Below are 12590 nucleotides of genomic sequence, written 5' to 3'. Positions count from 1 at the left end.
CGAACGAGCTGCAATTGCACTACAAATCCACTGGGCGGCACTATTCTAAGCAAATAAATAAATGGTGCCGCAATTACATAAAAATTCCACAGAATGGCGCTCCAACACAAGAAATAGGAAAACGCAATTGTGCAATGATAGGAAATTCCACACGATGGCATTCTAACACAAGAAATGAAGAAAAGTGGGAGCTGCAGTTTCAATAAAATTCCACCAGATGTCGCTCTAACATAACAAATAAAAATGTACCGGGCATGCCAGCATCTTAGACTTCCATTACGGGGCACTCTAACATAAGAAATAGAGAAAGTTTTGCCGGTGTTGGGAAAAGTGGCATTTAAGTAAACTTTTCACAAAATATGTGGTGATAAACTTACAGAGTTTATTTACTCATTACTCAAAATGTGAATTAAAATTTGGTATATACACTTTCAGTGCTTTGAGCACATGTTAATTACAGTGTTTGTTTTCTGCATTTAAAAAATTATTTATTTATTCATGAGAGACAGAGAGAGAGACAGAGAGAGAGACAGAGAGAGAGAGAGAGAGAGAGAGACAGAGACAGAAGCAGGCTCCATGCAGGGAGCCCGATGTGGAACTTGATTCTGGGATCCCAGGATCATGCCCTGGGCCGAAGGCAGACGCCCCATCGCTGAGCCATTCAGGGGTCCTGTTCTTTGCATTTTAATGACTTGCTTGTAGTCTTCCTACTGTGAGTGGGTCTCCGGGGCAGAGACCAAATATCGAAATGTTCTACCTCCGCACCTGCTACTCCAGTTACTGAACCATAATAGGCATTCAATAAGTACTTATGAAATAAGTGAAGGAAAGAATGTATAAAGTGTGAGAGGCCTGTGAAGGTCAAATACATGGAGGGATGAAAATATAAGTAGAATAAAATCTAATGTCTTTGGACTCTTCCCAGGGCTTCGGTACCCTGTAGTGGGATAGGTCAGGTGAAATGCAGAGGAAAATGTGATTGAGACTGAACACCGACATTCGTTGGTCTAAATGCCTTCCACATTTGAGGGGGGAAATCAGTTAGTTAACAGATTCTTGTAAAAACTAGCAAAGTTTATTTAAAAGGATGAAGTTGGGGGATCCCTGGGTGGCGCAGCGGTTTAGCGTCTGCCTTCGGCCCAGGGCGCGATCCTGGGGACCCGGGATCGAGTCCCATGTCAGGCTCCCGGTGCATGGAGCCTGCTTCTCCCTCCGCCTGTGTCTCTGCCTCTCTCTCTCTCTGTGTGTGTGTGACTATCATAAATAAATTTTTAAAAATTAAAAAAATTTAAAAGGATGAAGTTGGGGACACCAAAGTGGTTCAGCGGTTGAGCGCCCGCCTTCGGCCCAGGGCATTATCCTGGGGTCCAGGGATCGAGTCCCACATCGGGGTCCCCGCGTGGAGTCTGCTTCTCCCTCTGCCTCCCTCTCCCTCTCATGAATAAATAAATCTTTAAAAAAAAAAAAAAAAGCTGAAGTTGAGTGAGAATATGAGGTTTGATTGTGTTTTCCATAGCCGTCAACTGTTTCAGTCCTGTAATTGTTCTGGAACTTGGTTTTTGAATTGAATGTTGGCATCAGTCCCCCAGAGTGGCCTGGGAAGGCAGCCCGTTGGGATCCCCTGAGGACTCCTTCCCCGGGGACCTCGTGCTGCGTCCGGGCGAAGCTGGAGCAGCAGCCGTGGCGGGAGGAGGGGAGGAGGTCGGGGCGTCGCAAGCTGCAGACCAGACGCAGAGGCCGGAGCTCACCCCGGTGGGCGTGGACGCGGGAAGAAGGCAGCTCGGCCTCCTGGCCTCCTGTGTCCCTTGGGTCCTCCGGGCTGCCGCCACCTGTGTGCCTCCCGTCCCCCACGGAGCCCCCTGCACACCCTCGGGGCTCCTGCCCCTCAGCACCGGGCTGCTTGCAGGCTGCAAGTCCCAGCCCTCCGGCCGCCTGAGTCCCGGGGCGCCGGGCTCCGTCCCCGCCCTCTGCTTGCTCTTGGGAAGGGAATCTCTACTTTACCCTGAGCCCAAACCCCAGAGTCTCAAACGTCAGCCTCCAGCGAGGGCTTTGCTCAAGGGAGGGCGCGAGGCCTGCACCCCGTGCTGCTTGCGCGTCTGGGCGCTCCGGGCGCCCCTTGGCTCCGACTCCCGGGGAAGTTGCAAAATGCCCTACTTCCCGGCTGGCAGCCTGTTTAAAAATAAAAATGGGTTTACGAGGCCCTGGCATCCCTGCCGTGTGTCATTAGTCAGCGTTCGTTCCCTGGAGCGGCAGCCTCAGCCCGGGCAGCCCCAAGCGCCCCCCAGGCCCGCGCTCCCGGCTGCCTCGACTTACCCCAGGCGCGTGTCCCACCCGGACAGCCGTGGAGACGAGCGGCAGACCCCCTGCTGGCCTCCTGCTCCGGGCCCTGAGGTGCCCGGCCTTGTCCCCGCTGGCGTCCCGCCGAGAGCCCCCCTTCACTCCCTTTGTCTGCTGCGCTTCGGGCCGCTGTCTTGTGCTCATCTAATCATCCGCTCCGGGCGGGTGTCCAGGTGACAGAAATGTGCCCAAGTTTTCGTGTTCCCCCGCCACTGGAGTGCGGGTCCCCCGGGGATGGCCTCTCCACATCGCGTCCCCGGCCGGGTCGGCAGACACAGCACAAGCTCAGGGACGCGTCTCGCCCGTCGCCGGGTCCAACCCCCGGGGCCTTTGTCGCCGCCGCCCCGATGCACACGGTGGAAGCGCAGCTCAGTGACCCAAGCCGGCGCTGCTGGCGACGTCTTCGACCGTAAACATTTCAGGGTGTTCTGTTCATCTCATGTCCTCTGTCCAGCGTGAGGACAGATGGGAAACAAGTGACCCGTCAGGCTGGCATGACTTCAGCTTGCCAAGCTCCTAGAAACCGACCAGGCGAGGTCTGGGAACCTCTTATGGACTCTTCTTTTACACACCCGAGGAGGGGACCTCTCCTGGAACAAATGCTACTTTCAGTTATGTGCTGAGCATGACAGTGATTTCTTCAAGGTGAAAGAAAAAAAAATCATGCACCTCTGACAGATTTTGACAGATTTTGAATATTCTTACTGACAGATTTTGAATAATCTTACTTTATTTCCTGGCCATGAACTGCTATCAGTGGTTTACGATTTTTCCGATCTCTTAGACCGCTGATTCTCAACTGGGAGTGATTTTTGCTCCCGAGGGACACTTGGCAGCATCTAGACATATCTTTGATTGTCCCAGCTCGAGGGGGAAGGCATTGCTGGCGTCTGGTACATAGGTACCAGGAATGCGCAGGATGGCCCCTCCGCAAAGAAAGTTCCATTCCAAAATATCAGTAGTGCTGAGACTGAGAAACACTCTCTTAGCCTATGTAAACGAACAGTGCATCACCTTAAAGGTAAGAAAATACACGTTATCTAGAGAAAGGTTGGAAAATATAGATAAACCCAGAGACATGAAACTGCTGACAAGTGTTAACCCTTCGGTGTGTTAGCTTTCTATATATTTTTTCTATGCATGTATATTGTTAGTAGTGACAACGGTATATACCAAAGATAATGTTTTGCAATGCTTTAAAAATTTTTTTTTTTGCTTTTTTGTTTTATTTTGTTTTGCAATGCTTTTTAATTTAATTGTGCCTTATGAACCATGCCCCTGTCCTTAAGCAATATTCCACAACATTGGTTTTAATGATGGCGTAGGGTTTTGAGTGGATGTACCATTATTGATCTAATCATTTTCCCCACTGTTGGACATTTATATTTACATTTTCTAATTTTATCTATTATTCGCAATGCTTTGATGAGAAATCTACATTCCGGTATCTAAGTTTTGGGCACAACTATGATTATTTTTGTAAGATGTATTCTTAGAAGCTGAACTGCTGGATCAAAAGTTACATTTCAAGGCTTTAATGTCTACTTTTTAAAAACTAGTAACTAGATGGTGAGCTTGCTGTAGGTGGAAATACATTTTATGCCCCTGGTGTGGCTCATTATACCTAGCTGTCCTGCATGGGACTTGCTCAGAAGCAGATCTGAGAGTAAGATTCGAGTGCAAGTCAGTTATCTGGAAGGAGCACGGGTTAAGGAGTGAGGACCTGAGACAGGGAAGGGAAAGAAGCCTGGGTGGATACCTGGAGCTCCACCCCACTGAGGAGCTCTAGGAGGACATGGGGAGCATACCTCAGAGTTGTGCTCAGAGGAGCCAGGGTATTAACACTCCTACTCCCATTCATTGCGGCCAACGGCTGCTCCCAGGCCAATCTCTGTTGCCCTGGCCTTCCTTGCACACAGGTGACGTGAAAGCCCCTGGCTGGGGGCACCTGGGTGGCTCAGAGGTTGAGTGTCTGCCTTTGGCTCAGGACATGATCCCAGGATCCCAGGATCGAGTCCCATATCAGGCTCCTCACAGGGAGCCTGCTTCTCCCTCTGCCTGTGTCTCTGCCTCTCTCTGTGTGTTTCTCGAGAATGAATAAATGAAATCTTTTAAAAAGAAAAGAAAAGAAAGCCCTTGGCTGGAGGGGAATGGGTGCTTGCAGGGGGAGGCCAGCCGTGAGCATGGGGGTGATTAGGGCCAAGAGTACTGCTGTCGGTGCACAGACAGTGACAGCGGCAGCGACACTGGACCCATAGTAAACAGATGGTAGCTGCCTACTCCGATTTTTTCAAATAAACTAATGACACTTTGCATCTTTTTTCCTTAGAGGATGAAGAAATCTTACCGTTTTAGAACAGGAGGTGAGCTGGGACATGACCTCAGTCAAGCTTCCGGCTTCACAAATGAGGAAACAGATCCAAGAACCGAAAAAGACTGTCAAAGCAAGGCTTCTTCACCTCACCTGAGATGAAGGACTCCCTGTGTTAGGGGTGGAATGATGGGTCTGATCATTCAGGTAATTGACACGTAACGACGCGTTCAGTACTGGCCCTTGGGATGCATTGCCTGTGCCCCCAAGCAGTCCAAACGCCTTTCCATCTCAGAGATTCGAACTTGCTGTTTCCATCTGCAGAGAGTGGTCTCCCCTAGATCTTTGCATGGATACCTCCCTCTGATCATTCATGTCTTGGCTCCAATGTCACTCCCTCGTTGAGGTCACACTGACCTATGATTAACTAAACTGCTAAGTTTAGGGAGTTGTCATCCAATGGTCAAAAGGCACAGACATTCAGAGACTGTATGGACATCAAACATGAATAAAGAGGGGATGCCTGGGTGGCTCAGCGGTTGAGCATCTGCCTTTGGCCCAGGGCGAGACCCTGGGGTCTCGGGATCGAGTCTCACATCAGGCTCCCTGCATGGAGCCTGCTTTTCCCTTTGCCTATGTCTCTGTTTCTCTGTGTGTATGTGTCTCTCATGCATGAATAAATAAAATCTTAAAAAAAATTGAATAGGGCAGCCCAGGAGGCTCAGCGGTTTAGTGCTGCCTTCTGCCCAGGGCCTGATCCTGGAGACACGGGTTCAAGTCCCACGTCAGGCTCCCTGCATGGAGCCTGCTTCTCCCTCTGCCTGTGTCTCTGCCTCTCTCTCTCTCTGTGTGTCTCTCATGAATAAATAAATTTTAAAAATCTAAAAACATATCATGAATAAAGTGTTATAAAATGTACAGGAAATGGGCAGATGGTTTGTGTGGAAGAAAATGAAAAAGGAGAGTCCCAGTAGATGGGTGTTCAGCAAAAGCAGGTCTGAGAACAATCTGAATCATCTGGGTGCTGCCTACCCTCTGTTTCCACTCTCTAAAGTTCGGTCTACATCTCCTCTACCTTTCTCCATCCTGTGACCCAGGAGGTTGACCTGCATGAGTTGCATCCACAGACCCCCTTGCTCTCTGGCTTCCTACTGGGTCCAACCAGTGGGCGACACCAGCGAGAGACGGGAGCTGAATGGGCTCAGTGTAAGTATCACCTGTGGAATTCCTTCCTGTGGAATCCAGTGGTGCTTGCCCAATCCCTTATGAATAAACCCTTCATTAAACTTGTCTTGACTTACCCAGTTTATAGATGTTCCATTTGTGTCTTGCTGGAATCTTGACCGATACAATGATTTACTATATTTAAGACTCAGATATTCGACTCAGCACCTGTTTATTTTAGAGGCTTTTATAGTTATTTGAAATGACGTTATAAAAGCCTACTGTTTGGTTCTCTTCTTCCTTTCTTGAAGGTCATGTTTTCTCTACCCTTCTTCAACTTCATGACCATTAAAAAACTCCACCCAGGGGCACCTGGGTGGCTCAGTCAGTTAGGCATCCAATTCTTGGTTTTGGCTCAGGTCAGTCTCAGGGTTGTGAGACTGAGCCTTGTGTCGGGTTCCTCGCTCAGTGTGGAGTCTGCTTCAGATTCTTTCCCCCTCCCTTTCCCTCCTGCTCTCCACCCCCTTATCCCCCGCTCACACTCTCTAAAATAAATAAATTTTAAAAATAAAATCTTGAAAAACTCCCCCCAGGTTGGTTTCTTGAATGTGGCTCCTGAGTCCAGGGGGTCTAGCATCAAGCTTGCCTATCACAACACCTTCATGCCCTCTGCTCTGTAGGCCACAAAGAATGAGAATCATTCAAGTTTTCTAAATGACAGGAGGCAGACATGGGAGATTGTTTGCTAATCTTCAGAGAAATTGAAGTTGTAAAACACCAGTAGCTCTTAATTATTTTTTTTAAGATTTTGTTTATTCATGAGAGAGACACAGAGAGAGAGAGAGAGAGAGAGAGAGAGGCAGGCAGAGACACAGGCAGAGGGAGAAGCAGGCCCCATGCAGGGAGCCTGATGTGGGACTCGATCCCAGGTCTCCAGGATCACGCCCTGGAGGCAGCGCTAAACCGCTGAGCCCAGTAGCTCTTAATTAAAAAAAACAAAAAAACAAAAAAACAAAAAAACTAACAACCCACCTAGCAATGACCTTTAGGTAAAAGCCTGTGAAAGAGCCTCTTTAGGTGAGAGGCTGTCAGGTATGGGGAGGGGGTCTTTATGGCACCATAGGATTCTCTCCTGCCAGCCTTTCTCCTTTATTCCTGTCTACCCACAAGAATGGTCATTTTTGATGGAACATGGTATTTTAATTCATGCAAAGTAGGCTTTGAGAGATAGTCAATATTAGAAAAATAAAAGGTCAATTTGGCTTATGGAAGCTCCATTCTGAGAAACATGAAAGCCGGGATCCCTGGGTGGCTCAGGTCCATTTGGTGTCTCCCTTTGGCTCAGGTCATGATTGTAGGGTCCTGGGATCGAGCCCCGCATCGGGCTCCCTGCTCAGTGGAGAGTCTGCCTCTCCCTCTGCCTCTCGCCCTGCTCATGCTTGTGCTCGTTCTCTCTGAAATAAATAAATTTGATTTAAAAAAAGAAATATGAAAGCCTTCCTTCCATGACCTACCACCACAGGGCAAGTTGGAGTGGGCAGGAGTTTCTGGGCCCTGAGGATCTGATGGTGCTTCTCCAGACGGCTCTGGTAACCTCATATGTGTAGGGTTCATAATTGCTCCTCCACAATGAGCACACTGAGGGTTATGTGTTCTTAATGTACCTTGCAGCTCAAGAAATTATTTTATTCATTCAATGAACATTTATTGGTCGCTTACAATATGCTAGACACTAGTGACAGAACAGTGAACATGACGCAGGCTCTGTCTTTGACAAGATGCTCACAGTTTGGTGGACAGACAAGCATAAGTAAATAATTACTCAGAGGTACAAGGGAGTGAGTTTCGTCTGAGGCACTTGGGGGAAGGCTTGCTGAAGAAGTGGTAATTGTGCCAGGTATTGAAGAAGCCATATGTATTCACCAGGTAGGAAGGAGGGATAAGACTTCCTAGAAGAAGGTCCGGCATGTGCAAAGGCACACTGAGGGTTGACAAGGCATGGAGGGTTCAAAGTATAGCCCTCTGTAGTTGCAGGGTAGGAGTCACAGGTGGGGGAGTAGGGGCACAGTAGGATAACCCCTAATTAATGAAAAATATGTTTTGAAACTTCCAGAAGAGAAGTTCCCTTATTTTAGGAGGGACATGTTTTTCTTGTTAATGTCAAATTTTATTACAATGAAATGGATCTTTTTTAAATGCACATATCTATTTTATTGTTTTTTTAAGATTTTATTTCTTTATTCATGAGAGACACAGAGAGAGAGAGAGAGAGAGAGTCAGAGACACAGGCAGATGGGGAAGCAGGCTCCATGCAGGGAGCCCGACATGGGACTTGATCCCCGGACTCCAGGATCATACCCCAGGCCGAAGGCAGGTGCTAAACCACTGAGCCACCCAGGGATCCCCTATTTTATTGTTTTTTAAGAATTTATTTACTCATTAGAGATACAGAGAGAAGCAGAGACATAGGCAGAGGGTGAAGCAGACTCCCTGTGGGCAGCCTGAGGCAGGACTCGATCCCAGGACCCTGGGATCATGACCTGAGCCAAAGGCAGATGCTCAACCACTGAGCCACCCAGGTGCCCCGCACATATCCATTTTAATATAAAATAGGAATTTAAAAAATCCTAGAAGCTGGGGAATCCAAGTGTGTAACCCATTTCAAGCTGATTTTTGCATATGTGTGAGATGGAAGTTCAGTTTCTTTCTTTTGCATGTGCTTGTCCATTTTTCCCAACATTCTTTATTGAAGAGACTATCCTTTCCCCAAGGTGTTTTCTTGACTCCTTTGTCATAAAATAATTGTGATTTCTTTTTTGAGATAACTTATAGTAAAGTGCACAAATCTTCAAAGTACAGCTCAGCGAATCTGTACATTTATATACACCTGTGGAACTACAACTGAAATCAAGATCTAAGAAGTTTTTAGCATCCCTGAAGGCTCCTTCATGCCCCTTTCCAGTCAATACCACCCTCCCAGAAGTAACCATTCTTCTGATTTCTGTTATTGCATGCCATATAAATGCAATCATATAGTCTGTGTTCTTATGTGGCTTCTTTCCTTTTGTTCAGTATCTATGAGATTGGCCCATGTTGTTGAATGACCTCTGCTTCTAACTTTGATTTGACCTGGATTGAAATTAAAATCATGTCAGGCTTGTATTAACTTGGTTACTTATCTGGAAAATGAGATACATGACAAGTATGTCTCAGGACTTGGGGGATAATCAAATTTATATGTAGCTGTATCCATTTTAGTTTTGTGATTTGACAAATAATAGATAATAAATATAATTGGAAATATTACAGTAGCAGAAGCAAACCCTGCTGTGCTTCCATCAACGGAAAGCAAATGTTATCTTGGGAAAGCCTTTCCATTAAGTTACTGGGCACAAGTTTTGTTGACCATGTTGCCCCTTTTACTGAGAGAAAAGGTTTACATTTCCCCACTCAGAGTGCCATCAATCCAAATGGAGACTATCACTAATGCTCAGTCAGCTCATGAGAAAGACATTATTTTCCACAGATCTCTGTGATCTGTGTGGTTTGGATCTGCTGAAAGGATAGACTCCCCAAAGCCCCATTCATGCATCCGAGCCTGCCCCACCAAGTCTTGGGAAGGCCAAACTCCATGTTAGTGATGCTCTTGGTTTCTGTCATTTGGACCTCCTCTCCAGCTGGAGGAGGAAGGATCCTCAGCTGCCAAAAAGAGTTCCATCCTGGCCACACATCTAAGACATCAAGAAGCTTAAGCAGCTCCAGAAGGAATCTGTAATTAATTATGTTTCACAAATGGCCTTTAGTGTGGAACAGGCTTTTTTTCAGGTCCTGGGTGAGGCACAATGTGTGACTTTGGCAGGTTTACCTAAGTTAGCATCCACAGGGGGAGTGGGGAACACCAATGTCATTTGGAAGAACCCCACTCTTTGCAGGAGAGGAGAGCATCACCAGCCAGGACATTTGGCAGTATTGTCACACCCTCCTGGGCACAATCAGCTCCATCTTTTAGTCATCCACAGTGAGGAAAATTTGGCTGCCTATTGAAAGGAATGGAATTAATGATTTTCTTGTGCTCTGTTGAGCTGGGCTAGACTTCTTACATTTCTGTTACACCACAGAGTAGCATCTTCCCTTAATAAATCACAATCCCTATTCTGTAGTCTGGGAGCTAAAAGTGGCCATTGCTGCAGGGAGGACTGACCCTGTGGATAGGTGGGTAGCCATCTACAAATATGGGGGAGGGGTGAAGTGCCTAGACTCGAGTCAGCCTGCCTGGGTTTAACTGTCTCCACCAGTTACTGGCTGCTTGACTTCAGGCAAGTAGTTAATAACCTCTCTAGGCTTTGGTCCCCCATTTGTAAAATGGGGATTATTTTACCTAAGTCATAGAGTTGTTGTGAGAAAAAAATAAAATGATCATTATAACACGCTTAGGCTATCCTATATTTCAACACATTTTATTTAATGTAGGAGGAATGACTCTGAGTCCAAACATTCAAATATAAAAACATCATTTTATTATTTCTTTGAACTTAAGTTCAACTTTGGATATCCATGGGATGGGGGAAATTTGAAGTCTATTGAGTCATTTTTTTAAGATTTATTAAATTTTTTTTAGAAAGAGACAGTATGAGTAGGGGGAGAGGCAGAGGGAGAAGGAGAAAGAGAGTCTTCAAGCAGACTCCCCACTGACCACAGAACCCGATGTGGGGCTCAATTACATGACCTTGAGATCATGGCCTGAGCCAAAATCAAGTTGATTAAGCCACCCAGGTGCCCCATTTTTGAGTCTTCTCTATGCTAGAGCTGTGCAGTTGTTTTATAGTCATTGCCCATGTTCCTCATAATGGAGAGGGTCCTGGTTTCCTTTTAAGTCCAGCAGTTCTGCTGCTTCTAAGATATACCTGGGTCATAGGACTTGGGCAAAATCTCCCTGCCCCTGGGACCCAGTGTCCCTGAGTGTGCCACAAGGCCTTGCCCTCCAAAGTCTTGCCATCTTTATGAGGCATCAACAAAACAGCAGGGATCATGAAGCTACAAGATTCTCCTCCCTCAGGGTTTCATAAGAGAACATTCTAAGGTATTCTATGGAAATTACAAGTATTCCCAGCAGACCAAGTCCTTCTATTGAGTTGATAGAATATGCTAACTAAATAGGAGAAAGGATATTTTGCCTGTGTGATGATAAAATTAAGGAATTAATAAATCTGTTAAAAATTGTAATTCTGGGGATCCCTGGGTGGCCCAGCGGTTTGGCGCCTGCCTTTGGCCCAGGGCGTGATCCTGGAGACCTGGGATCGAATCCCACATCAGGCTCCCGGTGCATGGAGCCTGTTTCTCCCTCTGCCTGTGTCTCTGCCTCTCTCTCTCTCTCTGTGACTATCATAAATAAATAAAAATTTAAAAAAAATTGTAATTCTGTCATTTTCTTCTATCTACAGTGCCCAAGATGACTATGGTTCCATGTGATGTGCATAACAGAAGATATAACTCGATTTTATCTGAAAGCAATTTTTTCTTGAATGTTCTAGATTTTTTAAAGATTTTTTTAAATTGAGAGAAGCCTGGGTGGCTCAGCAGTTGAGTGTCTGCCTTTGGCTCAGGACGTGATCCCAGGGTCCCAGGATTGAGTCCCACGTCGGGCTCCCTGCAAGGAGCCTGCTTCTCCCTCTACCTATGTCTCTGCCTCTCTCTCTGTGTCTCTCATGAATAAATAAATACAATCTTAAAAAAAAAAAGATTTTTTTAACTGAGAAAAATTTAATTCCTCCCTAAAAGTTGCAAGAACAATACAACAAATACTTTAATACCATTCACTTAGATTCACATTTTATTAGCATTTTGCCACATTTGCTTTCTGTGTGTGTGTGTGTGTGTGTGTGTGTGTGTGTGTATAATCTTTAAAGAAACTTTTGAGGGGTACCTAGGTGGCTCAGTTGGTTAAAGTTCTGCCTTTAGGTCAGGTCATGATCCCAGGGTCCTGGGACTGAGACCCATGTCAGGCTTCTTGTTCACAGGGAGCCTACTTCTCCCTCTTCTCCCCACTCGTATTCTCTCTTGCTATCTCTTGCTTGTTTGCTCTCTCTAATAAATAAATAAAATCTTTTAAAAAATAAAATAATTACCATTTGAGAGTAAGTTGTAGACATGATGACTTTTCATTCTGCATACTTCTTGCATGCATTTCTTATGCAGAAGGACACTTTTATGAAACTACAGTATAATTATCAAAGCCAAGAAATTTACAAATGGTAGATACAATATTATTCTTTATATATGGCCTATGTTCAAATCTCACCAATCCTCCCAATAATGTCTTTCATAGTATTTTTTTTTTTCCTTTCCAGGATCCGATCCAGGACTATTTGCTGTTATTTATTTGTTGTATTGAAATCAACACTTATGAACACCACTAGAAAAGCATTAGATTAAAAGTCAGAAGCATTGAGTCCAAATGACCTTTTAGCCTCTCTGAAATATAATGGTAATGAAAATGAACATTCACCTTGCCCACCTCCCAAGGTTGTTGCAAGGATCAAATGAGGTACCCTGTTCTTTGTGAATGGCAAAGTACTGTGCGATTATGCAGAACTGTTCCATACATACACTTTAAGGCAGTTTCCTAGGGCTTAAATGCAAAAAATTACTTTCTGAAGGCATGGGAAGGTGTGAGGCAAAGTCCGGAAAGTGGTTGTCAACAACTCAACTTGGTGGAGATCATAGTATGCCACTAAAGTCACTTCAGAGCTTTAGGAGGGTTCATATTCCTCAGATGACT

General features: G+C 45.8%; 1 long non-coding RNA gene across 2 annotated transcripts; it reads left to right on the top strand.

Moving 5' to 3' along the window:
* Positions 1–2797: 2797 nt before the first annotated feature.
* On the top strand, positions 2798–11422 carry LOC119868161. Of its 2 annotated transcripts, none has more exons than XR_005385910.1 (3): positions 2798–3358; positions 4667–4855; positions 11254–11422. It is a non-coding gene; the product is annotated as an uncharacterized LOC119868161 (long non-coding RNA). The 2 variants fall into 2 exon arrangements; XR_005385909.1 differs by lacking the exon at positions 2798–3358 and adding an exon at positions 4160–4256.
* The last annotated feature ends 1168 nt before the right edge of the window (positions 11423–12590 follow it).

Source organism: Canis lupus, chromosome X, assembly GCF_011100685.1.
Source record: "Canis lupus familiaris isolate Mischka breed German Shepherd chromosome X, alternate assembly UU_Cfam_GSD_1.0, whole genome shotgun sequence".
Lineage (NCBI taxonomy): Eukaryota > Metazoa > Chordata > Mammalia > Carnivora > Canidae > Canis > Canis lupus.
The sequence above is the reverse complement of the archived record's forward strand: the minus strand, read 5'-3'. Positions and strand labels throughout refer to the sequence as shown.